The sequence below is a fragment of the Staurois parvus genome, unplaced genomic scaffold (assembly GCF_062004578.1).
Source record: "Staurois parvus isolate SC_StPar_1 unplaced genomic scaffold, SC_StPar_1.0 ptg000292l, whole genome shotgun sequence".
Taxonomy (NCBI): domain Eukaryota; kingdom Metazoa; phylum Chordata; class Amphibia; order Anura; family Ranidae; genus Staurois; species Staurois parvus.
This window is the reverse complement of record NW_028318088.1, coordinates 3,152,312-3,171,252: the sequence shown is the minus strand read 5'-3', so window position 1 is coordinate 3,171,252 and position 18,941 is coordinate 3,152,312. Positions and strand designations below refer to the sequence as shown.

General features: G+C 42.2%; 1 long non-coding RNA gene across 1 annotated transcript in view; it reads right to left on the bottom strand.

Moving 5' to 3' along the window:
• LOC149458173 (uncharacterized) overlaps positions 1-18,941 on the bottom strand; it is a 94,984-nt gene that overhangs the window by 37,866 nt on the left and 38,177 nt on the right. The gene's annotated exons all lie outside the window — the stretch shown is intronic.

Here is an 18,941-nt window from a genome sequence, read left to right as displayed (position 1 = left end):
CCTGGAAGCTGAATGGTTATGATGCAGAAGTGAGTCTGATTTTGCACTCTCCAGCTTTAGTAATAAACCCCAATGTGTATCACATAAATAGTAAAATAACAATCACATAATAAATAAATAGTTTGTGCATAGCAAAAGGGGTAAATGTCATAGAAAAATACACTCACCAGCCACTTTATCAGGTACACCTGTTCAATTGCTTGGTAACACAAATTGCTAATCAGCCAATCACATGGCAGCAACTCAATGCATTTAGGCATCTAGACGTAGTGAAGACGACTTGCTAATTTTTAAACTGAACATCAGAATGGGGAATAAAGGGGATTTAAGTGATTTTGAACATGGCATGGTTGTTGGTGCCAGACGGGCTCGTCTGAGTGTTTTAGAAACTGCTGATCTATTGGGATTTTCACACACGACCATCTCTAGAGTTTACATAGAATGGTCCGAAAAAGAGAAAATATCCAGTGAGTGGGGCAGTTGTGTGGAAGGAAATGCTTTGTTAATGTCAGAAGTCAGAGGAGAATGGGCAGACTGGTTCGAGATGATAGAAAGGCAACACTAACTCATGTCAATATGGACCAATATCTCTAAGGAATGTTTCCAACACCTTGTTGAATCTATGCCATGAAGAATTAAGGCAGCTCTGAAGGCAAAAGGGGGTCCAACCCAACACTAGCAAGATATACCTAATAAAGTGGCTGGTGAGTGTATATAAAAGTCCAAATGTGAAAACTTGAAGATGATGAGAATCCATGTGAAAGAATCCCAAACCACCTCATAAACATGCCATATTACCCTTACCAAACTGTAACAATATCCAGATGCTAAGAGATCTATAGTGCAAAAATTATCCAACGGGGGGGGGGGGGGCACCACTCAGGTTACCACTGACTCTACCACCTCCACTGTCCTTCACTGGTTATCTAAAGGCAGCACCTCAAACTAATAATGGGAAGGAGAACAAACAAAGGACCATAAAGTAGTATATTAAAACCATATGATCTAGTAAGTGCAGATATACTCACAAAGGTTACAGGGCAAAACACCCCACACCAGACATCAACAGCTTCAGCGAGGCCAGTGGCATATGATGTTGTACACCCCTGGTGTGGTGTGTTTTGTCTGTGTTACTCTGTAACCTTTGTGAGCAGCCTTTGAGAAAGCCTGGAGGGGTGCAACCTGTCAGGTGGATGGTACGGTGTGACATCATCATGTTCGGCAGGGACTATGCGCCATTTTGCTGGGGTTTGTTCCAACATATGTGGAAAACATGTATACTGTGTTTTCCACATATTCTTTGTGGCTTTTCATCCTGTCAGTGCAATTTTATTCTAGTAAAAAAAAATAGGTAGTTCAGACTAGAGATTACTTTCATGATTCCTATAAATGCTGCATACTGAGAAGTGAGTGTGCTGGCTGACTATATTTTACATTAAAAGTGCTGCTTGGCCTCTTTGACACATTGATGCTAGAATATTGTTGGAGAGTTTGTAGTTTGTGGACACGAAGAATAGTTTGTGAATAGTGATCACGGATAAATTGTATTGTTGGAGAGCTTGTAGTTTGTGGACACGGAGAATAGTTTGTGAATAGTGATCACGGATAAATTATATTGTTGGAGAGCTTGTAGTTTGTGGACACGGAGAATAGTTTGTGAATAGTGATCACGGATAAATTATATTGTTGGAGAGCTTGTAGTTTGTGGACACGGAGAATAGTTTGTGAATAGTGATCACGGATAAATTGGACTGTGTATGGGACTTTCATGAACGCTGCATATGGGACTTTATTATGAATCTGATATTTATTTAATTTTTTTTTGTAGTATATGATATTTTATGCACTGTGTTTTAATGCTCATGCTTACATTTTTTTCATATTAAGATTACTTAAAGTATAGTAGAGCACTTCACTGCTATCAGTTAATAGCAGGCAGTTATTAGAAGATCGTGGCAGCAGCTCCGTGCTCTCCTGTTCCCCTGGAGACCTGAGAGTGCAGAAAATGGGCAAGATCCCTTCACACAGAGGCAATGGAGGAACATCATTCCCCAATCTTCTCTGTGAAGAAGCTGGAAGTGACAAGGATTTCAGAACTGTCATTGCATGGTTGTTACTTATCAACATACAGTATACAGCTCTGTGCTCCAGCAGTGGGATTGGAATTTCCCGTCCTGCTTCCGGAACACAATTGAGTTGAACTGAGCACTGCTTAGCCATTCACAGAAAGGTTTGTATTCTATGATCTAGCTCAGCCAATCAGAGGAACCTTTGTGTCATTCATAGAATACAAAACTCCTTATGAATGGCTGAGCAGCGATCAGCCTGGCTCGATTATGTTCCAGGAGCAGGATGGGAAGTTCTTGTCTGCTGTTATAAAAGTGCTGTATACTGTATGTAACTGAGGCAATTTACAGTTTATACAGTACACACAGCCACTGCAACTGTTAGTAAAGCAAATACTACAGTTCAGTGGTCTCCAAACTGCGGCCCCTGGGCAAAATGTGGCCCTTTGCTTGCCTCTATCCGGCCCTCGGGGTACTATTCCTCTCACTGACACCAACAAGAAGACACCATTTCTTCCACTGGCACCAACTATGGGGCATTTTTCCTTCCACTGACACCAATGATGGGGCACAACTCCTACCAATGATATAAACAATTAGGTACTATTCCTCCAACTAATATCAAGGATGGGGTACTATTCCTTCCTCTGATACCAATGATGGTGTACTATTCATCCCACTGACACCAATGATGGAGCACAATTCCTCCCGCTGACACTAATGATGGGGCACAATTCCTCCCCCTGACACCAATGATGGGGTCTTATTCCTCCAACTGACACCAGTGATGGGGCACTATTCCTCCTCCTTCCACCAATGATGGGGCACTATTCATCCCACTGACACCAATGATGGGGCACTATTCATCCAACTAATACCAATGATGGGGCACTATTTCTCCTAGTAATACCAATAAAGGGGCACTGTTCCTTCAAATAATACCAATGATGGGGCACTATGCCTCCTGGTAATACCAATGATGGGGCACTGTTCCTCAAAATAATACCAATGATGGGGCACTGTTCCTCTAACTAATACCAATGATGTGGCACTATTCATCCCATTGACACCAATGATGAGGCACTATTCATCCCATTGACACCAATGATGAGGCTCTATTCATCCCACTGACACCAAGGGGTTTATTTACTAAAGCTGGAGAGTCCAAAATCAGACTCCCTTCTGCATAGAAACCAATCAGCTTCCAGGTTTCATTGCCAAAGCTTCATTGAACAAGCTGAGGTTAGAAGCTGATTGGTTTCTATGCAGAAGGGAGTCTGATTGTGGACTCTCCAGCTTTAGTAAATAAACCACCAAGGATGGGGCACAATTCCTCCAGCTAATACCAATGATAGGGCACTGTTCCTCCCACTAATAGCAATGACGGGGCACTGTTCCTCCAAATAATACCAATGATGGTGCACTATTCCTACCACTGATACCAATGATGGGGCACTATTCCTCCTAGTAATACCAATGATGGGGCACTGTTCTTCCAACTAACACTAATGATGAGGCACTATTCATCCCACTGACACCAATGATGGAGCACTATTCATCTCACTGACACCAAGGATGGGGCAGTAGTCCTCCCACTGATACCAATGATAGGGCACTACTCCTACTAGTAATACCAATGATGGGGAACCAGGGGCGGACTGACCATTTGGAAACTCGGGCACTGCCCAAGGGCCCGGGGTCAGTAGGGGGCCCCATGAGATGCCCCTGGTACCTTTTTCATAGGTTTTTTTTTAGTTTGGGCAAGGACACCGGGGCCCCATGCTCCCCTATTGCCTGGGGGCCCCATGAGTTGTCAGTCCGCCCCTGTGGGGCACTGTTCCTCCAACTAATATCAGTGATGGGGCACTATTCATCCCATTGACACCAAGGATGGGGCACTGTTCCTCAAACTAATACCAATGACTTGACACTATTCCTCCTTCCACTGACTACAAGCACTATGTCTTTTTTTTTACTACTACTGATGCTGGGACATTTTCTACTCCCACTGGGCACCCCGGCCTTCCTAAAGTCTGAAGGGCAGTAAAATGGCCCTTTGTTTAGAAATTTTGAAGACCCCTGCTGTAGCTCATTATAATAAATGTTTGCTTATGGGTTTAATACTGCTCTATGTCAATCTTTTTGAGCTGTACATGTTAATCAACCCAACTACTCCATACTAATAAGGCCCAGAGGATGAAAGTGAACCATTCACAAGCCTGTGTTTCGTTTCAGAGGAGGCTGAGTAATGCTTTAGCCATTCCTCCTACACTCTATGCCCATATGGACCAGATACATTTTTTGCATTTCATCTATGGGCCTATATATTCAACAATAAATGTGTACTTACTTGTGATACCACATTGAAATATGTAAAAGAAAAAAAAAAAGAAGACCCTTGCAGTCTGCTCACTGATTGATTTTATCTAGTGCAAATAAGCATAAATTGTATTATATAATTTTTCCTATTTACTAACATCCAGTGTAATGTTCCTGATAAATGACACTGAAAAAATATTATAAATGTGATAAAGTGTAACCACATAAATGAAAGAACTAAAGAAAAAAGAAATTGCATGCAAATGGTAACTAAAAAAGGGGTAACATTATAGGTATGTTGATAGCAATAATATGTAATGCAATGCAGTCCACATTGGTTGCAAAGAGATCGAAGGGAGACCAACAGCAGTGGGATGCAAAAAAGGATGAAAAAAGGTGAAAACAGTATTTTTTTCTTTTTTTTTTTTAACTATCGATCTTAATTAAGAATTTTTTGAGTTACCATAACAAAAAGGTATATTTATTACAGAATCGGGTAAGATCACAATGGAACATATAGTAAAGAGGTCATAACTAGCATCTTAGATATCTGAGTTACTAATATTTAGCAGATATTATGATGCTTGATATTGTGATCTACACCTGTGACAAATTCAGCTGGTGACAAAGGAAAAGGCAATAAAGCGTGGAAAGATCCAGGAATAAATTAGAAAACTATATTTTTTCAAAGATGTTTTTCAAATTATTTATAGTGCTCTGCCACACTCAATGTAATCTAGTTAAGGTTTAGATTTATTTAATATTTTTTTTTTACTGGTATGTACTTATTAGTTCAGGAAGTTCGACAAATTATTAAGCAAACAAGCTAAGCAATTAAAAATATGTATCTAGGCAAATACATAAATGATTGGATCTTGGATACATAGTGCATATGTAAACCAGAACTGGATTGAATGACACATAAAATATTGTAAAGAACCTGTTCTTTTGCTTGTCTGGGAAATATGGTTTCATTGCTTATTGTCAGATTGTAGTCACCTTAAGGGAAATTGATGTGTGTTGACTGTTGCAAAAACATTTTGCTGATGGTTTAAACAAACAGAATATAGCTTGCCAACAGGAATATCCTGTTTGTGGCTGAACATTCGTTTGCAGAGTTGACTGCACAAACTATTCTCAACCTCCTGATAAGTAGCTTTGAGTTCAAAATATAGCTGCCTGGAACTCTAAACAAACACACTGTATATTGATAGGAAGATATGCCTCAAATTAGCCGTAGCGAAAGCAATCATTACTCTTTGAAGTTTATTTTGTCTCAGTGAAGTCTGGTGTTTGATTTCTCTGCAAATGACGAAAAAGGAAAATCTAGCAAACCACAATGATGTTCACAAGAACAACAGTGAGCTGAGGAATAACATCAAATCCTGAGGACACAGAATGTCATCTCATTCGATTGGGAATTTATATATTTTATTGACAGCCATCATGAATTCATAAAATTATTTGTTCATGAGAGTTGAGAAATGACACATCTACATATCATCTGTATTAAAGGTAATATTTAGGATCTGACACATAATGCCTTCCCTTCTTCCTCTCTGTCCATTGAAGCACATTGTAAAACTTTCTCTATAAAAATGTATAATGTAACAAATATAACTCTTTCTAAATTTTAGCTTTGTCATCACTTGTCTCTGTCTCTGTTCTTTGCTTACCTGCTTTTGTGGGAGAAAATCATTATATTGCTTTAGTCCGCTTTCACATGGATCAGCAAGGGATCTGTCGGTGGATCCCCTGTTGATCAGAGAAGACAAGTCTATGTGTCAAGTTTATTCAAAGCAGTTGTTTACTAGGAGAGGAGATCCTGGCAAATAGGCAGAGACTGGATGTGCTACACATGTCCTATGTACAGTGATGACCTTTTTTTGGGCACGTGTAGCATGCCCAAAGCCTGCAACTAGTTAACCGCTTTCCTGCCGCCCTATAGCAGACATACTGCTACAGGGTGGTAGGGATTTGCAAAATCAAGTATATATAAGGGATTTTGCATTTCTGCCATTGGCGGCCCCAGCTGTCCGTCACTGGGTCTGGTGATTCCCCGCTGGCACATGGCGATCACTGAGCATCACGGACAGGGAAGAGACCTGTATGTAAACAATACAGATCTCTCCCCTGTCAACTCCTGCACACTGCTTTGTGTGGCTCTGAATAGCAGTGTAAAGCACACACACAGCACACAGTCAAACAGCACACAGTTAACCCTTTGATCGCCCAAGATGTTAACCTCTTCCTGCCCAGTGTCATTAGTACAGTGTCAGTGCTTTTGATTAGCACTGATCACTGTACTGGTGTCACTGGGGATGTCAGTGACAGCTAGTCAGTTCCCCCGGAGTGTCAGAATGCGTACCACAGTCCCGTAGTCCCGCTATAAGTAGCTAATCACCACCATTACTAGTAAGAAAAAAAAATTCCAGTATATATACTGCCATTTGTAGACACTATAACTTTCATGTAAACCAATTTACACGTATTGGCATTTTTTTTTTAGCAAAGACATGTAGCTGAATACATTTTGGCCTATATTTATGATGAAATTTGATTTTTTTAAATTTTTTTTGCTTTTAATAGCAAAAAGTCAAAAATATTGTTTTTTTTTCTCAAAATTGGTCTTTTTTTTAATAGCACAAAAAACGCAGAGGCGATCAAATACCACCGAAAGAAATCTCTATTTGTGGGAAAAAAAGAACATATATTTCATATGAGTGCAGCGTTGCATAATAGCGCAATTTTCAGTTAATGTAACGCAGCGCCATATCGCAAAATATGGCCTGGCCAGGAAGGGGGGTAAATCCTCTGGAGGGCAAGTGGTTAAAGGATGTAGAAAAAAAGAGAACTACTGGCAGGATCATCAGGTAATAAAACTTAGTTATGGGGGACTCAGAAAACCGAACTCCGCTATGTTAAAGTGGTAGTAAACTCCCATTGGACATTTGTAGCTACAGGTAAGCTTACAATAAAGCGGCTCGGCCATTCAAAGGGCCAGAGTCTGAAAACCTGGAAGGAAGACCAATGTGAACATGGAAGCCCTGTCAGTGGTGAGAGTGCCCCACTGGAGAGCTTCGTTTCAAGGTAAGTCTTTCAAATTTGCTAGTATGCATACTAGCACATTATGATAGTACCTTGCAGGGAGAAGTCTTTTTTTTTTATATATATCCACCACCGACTCCAATGGCAACAACCTTGACCTTGTATTCACCCACCTATGCACTCCCTGCAACCTCTCTAACACCCCTTTTCCTCTCTCTGATCACAACTTTATCAGCTTCACACTCTCCCTGCCTCCTACCTCCCATGCCTCCAACCAGCAAACCGTTACCTATAGAAACCTCCACCACCTCAGCTCTGACCTTCTTCACTCTGCTACTGAGCGCCTCTATGATGAAATTGAACCCCTGTCCTGCCCAGAGCTGGCCACATCTGCCTAAAACAACTATCTATCATCCTCCCTGGATGCTTTTGCTCCTCTCTCTACATGCAGAACCAGACCTCACCTGTAACAACCTTGGCAAACAGATGACACCAGAAGTCTCAAGAGACGCAGCCGCACTCTTGAGCGAGCATGGCATAAAACTAAATCCCTGAAAGACTTTACCTTCTACAAATCCGCTCTTCTCAAATACAACTCCAGCCTCCACGCTGCTAAGCAAACCTACTACAACACTCTCATTAAGACCCTCTCATCAAATCCTCGCCAACTCTTCTCTACCCTTAATTCCTTACTCCACCCCCCACTGCCTCCACCCACCAACTTACTTACTGCACAGGAGATTGCCAGTCATTTCAAGAACAAGATCGACACAATTCGTGATGAGATCTCATGTGTCAAGCTTCCTCCTCTAACCAACATACCAGGCCCAACTCCACACTCAACACTCTCCTCTTTCGACCCTGTTACCACTGAGGAAGTTACCGAACTCCTTTCCAAGGCCCACTTCACCACCTGTCCCCTGGATCCTGTCCCCTCACGATTACTGCAGCCTCCTTCCCGCTCTATCCTAAACTCTCTAACCCACATCTTCAACCTCTCACTCTCCTTGGGCACCTTTCTCTCCCCACTCAAACATGCACTGATTACCCCCATTCTCAAAAAATCCTCGCTGGACCCCACCTGTTTGAATAACTTAAGACCCATCTCCCTGCTCCCATTTGCCTCCAAGCTTCTCAAGCACCTTGTTCACAACCGTATAAACTGCTACCTCACCGACAACAACCTTCTTGATCCCCGACAGTCTGGCTTCCGCCCACAACATTCCACAGAAACTGCCCTACTAAAACTCACTAATGACCTGCTAACTGCTAAAACCAATCGCCACTACTCCATACTCATTGACCTTTCTGCTGCCTTTGACACAGTCGACCACCTGCTTCTCCTCAGTAAACTCCACTCCATCGGCCTCCGTGACTCTGCTCTCTCCTGGTTCTCCTCTTACTTTTCTCAGTGCACTTTCAGTGTCACATACAACTCCTCCTCCTCCGCTCCTCTTCCTTTTTCTGTTGGGGTACTCCAAGGTTCTGTCCTTGGGCCTCTCCTTTTCTCTCTCTACACCTCCTCCCTGGGCCAACTGATAACTTCCCATGGCTTCCAATACCACCTCTATGCTGATGACACCCAGATCTATCTCTCCGCTCCCCAACTCACCCCCTCAATCTCCTCACGTATCACAAATCTACTAAGCAACATATCAGTATGGATGTTACTTCACTACCTCAAACTCAATCTTCCAAAAACCGAGCTTGTAATATTTCCTCCTCCCCGATCCCCCACTCACGACTTTACCATTAAGATTGGTCCTTCCCCTCATGCCAGGGTGCTAGACATAATCCTAGACTCTGACCTCTCCTTTGCGCCCCGCATCCAATCACTGGCTAAATCCTGAGCCTCAATCTCTGGAACATTTCCAAAATCCGCTCCTTTCTGACCAATGACACCATAAAACAACTTATCCACACCTTGGTTTTATCCCGCCTTGACTACTGCAACTCCCTCCTCACTGGTCTACCGTTACACAGGCTATCCCCCCTTCAGTCTATTATGAATGCTGCTGCTAGACTCATACACCGTACCAACCAATCAGCGACTGCTGCCCCTCTCTGCTAATCCCTTCACTGGCTTCCAATAACCCAACGTATAAAATTCAAAATACTAACCACAGCTTACAAAGCCACCCACAACACTGCCCCTAGCTACATCACCAACCTCATGCGCAGATACCGCCCAAATCGCCCACTCCACTACTCCCAAGATATCTTCCTCTCCAGCTCCCTCATAACCTCCGCCCAGGCTCGCCTCCAGGACTTCTCCAGAGCTTCCCCCATCCTCTGGAACTCCCTACCACAGTATGTGCGGTCAGCCCCCACCCTGTCTGCCTTTTGGCGATCTTTGAAAACTCAGTTATTCAGGGAAGCCTACCCCACCTCCACCTAAGAACTGTACTTGAATCACCTCCACCAGACCATCCCTCGCAGCTATCACCTTTTGTATCACCTCCCCCTTCCTTTAGATTGTAAGCTCCACGAGCAGGGCCCTCATATTCCTGCTGTACTGAAATGTATTGTAGTTGTACTGTCTCTCTTATATTGTAAAGCACTGAGCAAAATGTTGGCGCTATATAAATCCTGTATAATAATAATAATATATGCACATTTATTTATTTCAGGTACTTATATATTGCCGTCAATTTACGCAGCGTTTTTACATATATATTGTACATTCACATCAGTCCCTAACTCTCAACGGGCATACAATCTAAGGTTACTACCACTTTAATAAGTGACTCACATATATCAGGTTTGTGTTTTGACAATAGTTACATCTTTCTTTTTGAATTAATATCTATTGGATTTGATATCCATGGTTATACTTAATAAAAGGTAATATGGGAATACTTTGATCCTAGAAATTGATCTGCCTGATCCTATTGAGTCAAGAAGGAATTTGTTTCCTTATATGACAGAGAGACAACAGTTACCCAAGTGAATGAAAATTACATTAGGGAAACTTGTTGATATGAGCCTTTTTTCCACTTAATTCTATAACTTTATGTGACCATTTTACATTTAACGATCTCCAGTCTTATCTCAAGAAACAGAAAAAAGGTGGTTCCTAGAATTAGCAGCAATTATGAGAAAGTACAGTCTTCTTATCTTCAGGGTTCCATAATTCTTAACCTATGGAATGTAATAATATGACTATCCTTTAACCGTCAAACTTCCAGCTGTGCCCTTTATTTTATTTTCCTTAACACTCCAGGCAAACATCTAAATATGCCATTGAAATCCACATATACTGTAAGATCAGCTTTTGTGAGTTAAAGCATTACAAATTAAAAAAGTGTGTTTTAATAAGATTTAGCTATTTAACTTAACTCTTATTAAGCATTAGCTTACACTGGTCAGCACTAATGATGCACTTGCCTACTGGTCACTTTTACCCCCTTCATGCCCAGGCCAATTTTCAGCTTTCAGTGCTACATAGTTACATAGTTAGTCTGGCTGAAAAAAGACAAAAGTCCATCCAGTTCAACCATAAAAAAAAAAAAAAGTTATAATCCTATACCCACAGTTGATCCAGAGGAAGGCAAAAAAAAACTCAGCAAAGCATGATCCAATTTGCTCCTGCAGGGAAAAAAATTTCTTCCTGATCCCCCAAGAGGCAATCGGATATTCCCTGGATCAACTTTACCTATAAATGTTAGTATCCAGTTATATTCTGTGTATCTAAGAAATAAGTGATGTCTCACTTTGAACAACAATTGCGCAGTCATGCAACACTGTACTCATATGAAATTTTTATAATTTTTTTTAACACAAACAGAGATTTCTTTTGGTGGTATTTAAATGCCACTGGGTTTTTTTTGCACTATAAACAAAAAACAGCAAAAAAAATAAAGTTTTTTTTTGTTTCTATTATAAAATTTTGCAAACAGGTACTTTTTCTCCTTCACTGATGTGCGTTGATGAGGCTGCGCTGATAGGCATTAATAGGCAGCACTGATGGGCACTGATAGGCTGCAATGATGAGGCAGCACTAGTGGGCATTGATGAGGAGCCACTGATGCTGCTGCACTGCTATGCAGCAATGATGGGCACTGACAGGTGTCATTGATGGGCACTGACAGATGACACTGATGGGCACTGATAGGTGGCAATGATGGGCACTGATGGTTGGCATTGACTGGCGGCACTGACTGATGGCACTGATTGGCGACACTGATGGGCGCAACTGCTGGGTGGCACTGCTGGGTACTGATGGGTGGCACTGCTGGACCCTGGTGGGTGGCACTGCTGAGCACTGATGGGCGTCACTGCTGGGCACTGATGGGTGGCACTGATTATACCCTGATTATCAGTGCAGATGTCCTCTTTCCTCATGCTGTACAGTGTGAGGAAAGTGCTGCTGATAACCAGCAACTGTATCTACTTTGTGATCTGCTGTGTCAGTGGACACAGCTGATCACGTGGTAAAATGCCGTTGTGATTGGCATTTTACCTTGTCATGTGATCAGCTGTGTTCATAGGACACAGTGATTACTGACAGCACGGGGTGGGGGCGCATTCTGGGAGGGCATCATTTGTCTATAGCGTGATTGTCAATTGGTTAAAGGATATTTATGGTTACAGCATGCACTTTCATTTTACAACATCAACATTGTAACAACAATTCAAACAATAGTTACATTTGGCAATCCACTTTAAGCTTATGTGAAAAATCTTCTTTCATGTTGTGGAATTCTGCCTGTCTGTTGGTCATCTCTTTCCATAACTTCCTGGATTCCCAGCATGCTTTGCAGCTTCTCTGTTGTTTACTTTCAATTTCTAAGGACTACATATCCCATGGAACATTACTGTCTGCAAGTTGATTCCTGTATGGACTAATAAAGCTGTCTGTGAACCTTAGACAGTGAAAAGCCTACTTCTTATTGGTCTTCCTTTGCAGTCTGCACCCATACCTGCTGAACATCTGCGGGTTCTTCACTAGAGCATTCTGCATTGAACTGGTATCCTAGGATGCCACAGTTTCCCACAGATCAGCCCTGATGGTTCATGCACACACACTGTGCATTCCCCCTACTGAGTGCTGGGACAAAGTCAACTGGTGCCCAGGGTGAAAATGCCAAATGGTGCCCAACCCCCACCTCCCCCCTAAAAAATGTTTGATTATTATGTTTCAGTCAAATCCCCTCTGTCCTGCCAAAATAAATTGGAACGGAAATCTGCACGCTTATCACCAAGCATAAATTCCCTTTGCAAGCCAAAAAACCCCCTCTTCTAGTAAAACTCCCCTCCCCACTGAAATCCCCAACCCAGTACAAATCTTTGACCCCACCATCCCCCTCCCAGCTCAAATCCTCTCCCTCCCCAACCCCCCCAGCACAAATCCTCTGCCCCTCAATTTTCCCCTCTGAACATAAATCCCCCCCCTCAAATTTTCCTAGCACAAATACTCCCCCTCAAATATCCCCTCCTATTTATTTATTTATTTCAGGTACTTATATAGCGCCGTCAATTTTACGCAGTGCTTTGCATATATATTGTACATTCACATCAGTTCCTAATCCTCATGGGGCGTACAATCTAAGGTCCCTAACTTACATTTATACATACACATACTAGGGCCAATTTAGACAGGATCCAATTACCTGCCAGCAGGTCTTTGGAGTGTGGGAGGAAACCGGAGTACCCAGAGGAAACTCATGCAGACACAGGGAGAACATTCAAACTCCAGGATGGTGGTGCCATGTTTGGGATTCGAACCAACGACCCTAGTACTGCCCTCCTAGCACTAATCCCCCCCAATCATCCCTACTGGCACAAATCCTCCTCCAAATCCCACTCCTAGTACAAATTCCCTCCTAAATCCCCCCATCTTGTACAAGTCCCCCCTAATCACCCCTCACCAAATTCTGCCTCCTAAAATAAATCATACGCCACTGCCAATGTCCAAAAGTCTTCCTCCCAGTACAAAGTCTCTCTTCTCCAAACCCCCCTCCTAATCCTCTTCTCCCTCCCCCTCTTTGCACAAATATCATCATCCCCAGCACAACTGACTCCACCTCACATGATACCACTGCGCCCAGGGCAGCCGCCCCTCCTGCCCACCCCTTACCCCAGCCCTGCCCCTACCCTCCCCGACACTAGATATCGCTGTGACCTGTCAGATAGCTATATTGCAGGTTGACAGGGAATACGTTACATGTTCCTTGATATACAGAAGTACCAGAATATTTCAAGGTAGCTGGAGTAGGGCAGAAGATGAGAAAGAGAAAGGTAATTTAAAGAATAACTCAGGGATTAAATAATAAAAATGTTCCCCCCAGCTGATGAAAGGTATATTTCTAGTTTTTCTAGGAGATGATCCAATACAGAGTAATAGTTCCCTTATTCCACGATCCTCCATTCTCTTTTGCTAGGAGCTGGACCTAGATCATCAGGTACAATGCAGGACCAGATACCACATTATCAGGACAGGATATGGCTGCTGGTCCTGCATTGTCTAGGATGATGTTGATGGTGGGATCCAAGGTTAAAGCGGAGTAACAGACCCTGCCCCCCCAGCAAAAACAAATTAAACGTCAGGAGCTACAAATACTGTAACTGCTGACTTTTAATATTAGGGCACTTACCTGTCCAGTGATCCAGCGGTGTCCTCACTCCGAGCCGATTCTTCAATTGGCTATAGGGAGCTGGCACCGCCATCTTGACTAAGGGAAACTGGCAGTGAATAATTATAAAATAACCACCTCCAAATATAATAATTACCCTACAACACAATCAACACCCTCCCCTGAAGGTGTACAAAATCATACAAGTGAAAGTGTTTTTACAAATTCATCCAATAACATAATAACTGTGCAATATAATCTCTAAACCATCCATCCGCTATTCGCCTTAATCCCCAAATAAAAAATAAAATATATTTTTTTTTTGACTGGCGGCCATTTTGGAGAAGGGAAAAGATCGTGGAGGTACACCTGGACGTTTCCCTGGATGGCTGTGAGATTCCTTTCATTCCCTAACAAGCGATTTTAAAAGCTTTACAATGTGAGCAGTTTAAATAAAGTACATTTTGTATATTTGATTGGCGGTATTACACTATGTTCTGTATGTTTTCTTGGTGACACTGAAAGCAGAGTGTCTGAGGAGTTCAGAGAGTGTCGTGGCAACAGGATAGATCTGAGGAAAGATCCATGAGAGGGCTAGCCTGTGGAGTTCCTGGAGTATTATAAGCATACTTTATTGGGATGGTTGGTAAGGGTACCCTTACTACAAATAGAAGTGTGCACTAAATTTTTGCTTTGGTTTTGATGTGGCACTGATGAGTGTTATATACACTTATTTGATTCTCACTGATTCACGTTTGTTTCACGTTTTTCACCATTTTTCACGAATATTCACTTTACTAATTGTATGAAGTTTTTTTAAAATAATTTTATTTATTTATATAAGGTAATGCACTATATGAATTTTTCTTTTTTTTGAGGTGGATATTTTTTGGATATCGTTGGAAGAATTGTTTGGATTTTTCTCTGGTGGACTTTAAAGAAATTTTAGTGGACTTTAATTTTGTAGTGGACTTTATAAAAATATATTTTTATTTTTTATTTGGGGATTAAGGCGAATAGTGGATGGATGGTTTAGAGATTATATTGCACAGTTATTATGTTATTGGATGAATTTGTAAAAACACTTTCACTTGTATGAAACTGGCAGTGAAGCCTTGCGGCTTCACAGCCTGTTTCCTACTGAGCATGCGTGAAGCTTGCTGCACTTTGTGAATAGGCCATAGTCCTCTGGGACCTGTGAAGTGTCCCAGAGGGCTGCTAGGGGGCCAAACTTCCGGCTCAGTTTGCCTCCACGAACTGAGCCGGTGGTGGGAGTGGGTCAAAGTCAAAAGGTTCCAAATGTGGCAGTGGAGGGGGGGGGAGGCAGTTAAATGGTGCTTCCACTTTTGGGTGGATCTCCGCTTTAAGGTTAGTATTACCTTAGACTTTTTATCACTTCACAGAGTTAGGATTAAGGCAATGTAAAGTCCAAAATAAATCTACTGAGTAAAATAATTCCTTTTGAGTACTGGGTTAGGGTCATGATTGTTGGATAAGTTCTTAGTAGATTGGCAATATATAGGCACTTATTCATCTATACCATTCCAGCCATTTAAGATACTACCAGTTGCTTAGTAACAAAACTTGGATGTGTAAAAAGAAAATAGCATGGCATCTTTTTGTCTTTAAAAGCTTGTATGTTGACACAGTGGATTTTATAGCACGTCACACAGCACAGGTGTGCTCTGTTCCTTAAACAAACTAAACCTTTCATACAATGGAAAGCTGCAATGGTTAAGTAGACATTAAATGGTGCAGGTGAGAAAAAATGTGTTTAACAAGAAGTAAATAGCGTGTGATTGGTTCCATGAAATAAATGACATGTTGCCCTATTATAGTCTGGAGTAACAAATGTGTAACAATTTTTTGGTAGGTTTGCCTTGTCTAAATCAGGTAACAGAAATGTTATCCTAAACGATGAGTGCCAACAATGCTGTGTGAAAAATAAATTCTAATTGTGTCAACATTTACTTACTTGATTGTAGTTTTGAACTGATATTTGAATCCTTCCTGCTAGATCTAAATCCCAAATTAAACTTACAATGAATTGATCAAGTTTACCTCCGGGTATGTAAAAGCAAGGAAATGTACACAGGAAAGCATAAATACATGTGCAAATAAAAAGTGAACATACAGTGTACACTATGGGGATGATTTACTAAAACTGGAGCATGCAAAAACTGGTGCAACTTGCATAGAAACTGGGTTTTATTGCCAAAGCCTAATTGAACAAGCTGAAGTAAGAAAATGACTACCTATCATGAACAGCTGCACCAGATTTGGAGTGCTCCAGTTTTAGTAAATCTCCCCCCTATGTGTTCTAGCTGCTTCCTCTGATACCCCAGTGAAGGACCTGGTAAATAAATGTATTTTGATAATACTACTTACCAAAGAACGGTAGCCTAAACTCTGTTTTATCATAACAATCAATATTTCACATGAAAAAGGGGTAAATATATATTTTCTGCATTTAAAGTGACCCTAAAAAAACCTAAAACAGTTAAAATGGTTTCTGTTTTGCTGATCTTCTTCTTCTTCCTCTTCTTCTTCTTCCTCTTCTTCCTCCCAATTTTACCAGAATTAAGTGATGATAATACAGTCAAGCTAAAGTTTAGGAATTTTTTTAACTATTTTTGCATAGTTACCTTGGATTAATGCAGTGTTTCTCAACTCCAGTCCTCATGGACCCCCAACAGGTCATGTTTTCAGGATTTCCCTCAGATGAAACAGCTGTGGTAATTACTAAGGCAGTGAAACTGATCAAATCACCTGTGCAAAATAATGGAAATCCTGAAAACATGACCTGTTGGGGGTCCAAGAGGACTGGAGTTGAGAAACACTGGACTAATGTAAGTTTGCATTTCTCATACACAGGGCCAGCACTACCACTAGGCAAACTAGGCAGCCGTCTAGGGGGCACTGGCACATAGGGGCGCAGCTATGGCCGCTGGTTTCTCTGCTCTACGCCATGGCCGGATCTGGGGGGGGGGGGGTTCTGGGATGGGCTTTGGGCGGATTTGGGTAAAGTGGAAGGATTATATGCTGATAAGGCTAATTTGGAAGGGGTGTAGCTAAAGGTGGGATTTGAGGGAATATGAGCTAGGTGGGGGGATTAAAGGAAGAGGAGTTATGCTGTGAGGGGGGAATGGGGGATTTGTGCTAGGAGAGAGGATTGGGGGGATTTGTGTTAGGAGGGAAGATTTGTGCTAGAAGGAGGGACTGAGGGGACTTGTGCTAGGAGAGGAGATTGGGGGGGGGAGTTGTGTTAGAAGAGAGGATGGGGGGGGGGATTTGTGCTAGGAGAGAGGATTGGGGGGGAATTTGTGCTAGGAGAGTGGTTGGAGGGGGATGGGGAGATGGGGGGGTTGTGTTAGGAGGGGGATGGGGGGATTGTTGGGAGTGAATATATGCTTGGAGGAAGGATTTGTGCTGGGAAGGGTAATTTGGAGGGTGATCTGCTAGGAGGTGGGATTGGGGGGATTTGTGCTAGCAGGGGGGATTTAGGGGAGAGGATTTGTGAAAGGGTAGAAAAGTTGAGGGGGAAGAGGATGTGTGCTAGGAGGGATAAAGTAAACCTATAGGTGAAGTTTTATTTTTTGGAGTGGGGTTGGGGTGGGGGCGCAAACAGCTGCCTAGGGCGCAAAATACTCTAGCACTGGCCCTGCTTATACCTGACCGGTGCCTATGGAAGCTGGAAAGCACTGTAGTAGGCACCACTGCAACAGTGTTTGTCACCAGCTTCTGGGTCACGTGCTTAGTGGCTACACTGCTGTTTAGTGAATAAAGGGGGTCTTGGTGATTGGAGAAGATGGAGATTGTGAAGTCACCACCCTGTTTCTTTACCTTGTCCAATCAGAGAATGCTTTGCATTCACTGAGAAAATTCTCTGAATGGTACTCATGCTGAGTGAGCAACCTCCTGTGTTCACTAAGCAGCAGGGCAGCTGCTAGCAATGGGACTCAGAAATTAACAGCAATCACTGTAGTTGCAGTGGCCAATTGCAGTGCTCGCTTAAGGGTCTTATATGGATTCAGAGGGGGCACTGTGCTATTTTGTGGGTTTGCATAGGGTGCCCCTCAAAATTCATAGCAGATTTTTGCCCAGGTATGAAGCGTGGTTGAGTAGGAAAGGGGGGGGGGCATACAAACCACTCCTAAATCCTATATGGCCACATACTCTGAACAAAAAAAAAAAGAAAAAATGGCATAGGGTTCCCCTTCAGACCCATACCAGACCCTTAAGCTGCACTTTACATGAGTGTGTGTGTATGGGGGGAGGGCATTGAGGGCAGGGGACTGCATGGTATGTATGTGTGAGGAGGGGAGCAGAAGGCTGCATTATTTGTGAGCGTAAAATCCCCCCCCCCCTTTTCCTTTGATCCACTTGCCAACTTGCAATCTCTTCCTGTATTCCTTGCCTGTTCCCTTTAAACCTGCTCCTCTCTTCTTTTCAGTCTTTTTTTCCCTTTATTAGGTTTTCTGCTCACAGCTTCTGTCATCTGGAGCTATAAAGGTAGGGTTCCCCTTTTCCCCTCCTGTCACTGATTCAGATTGGCTTTATCTATTCATTTTGCAGAGCTTATAAATAAATCAATCAATTAACTATTATGTTTTAAAAAAGGCATTTGAATAAAAAGCTCAAACTGCTGGTAGGGTGTATCTTCAGGTCCTATTTAAAGTGTTACTAAACCCAGGACCCTGCATTTACTATATCTGGTCTCCCACAGTACACACTACATGGAAATGCAATTATTTTAGTAATATAAATCTTTTCTCATCTGCAGTTAGAGCAGTCTTGTGACTTCTATCAGTGTACAGCTGAGCACTGGTTACAGCTTGTAGGGGGAGTTTTCTTTCTGCTCTAGGAGGATGCAGGACCCCTGACTTAATTACCTTTAGTGACCAAATGCAGTATTTTCCATTTAAAATCAATG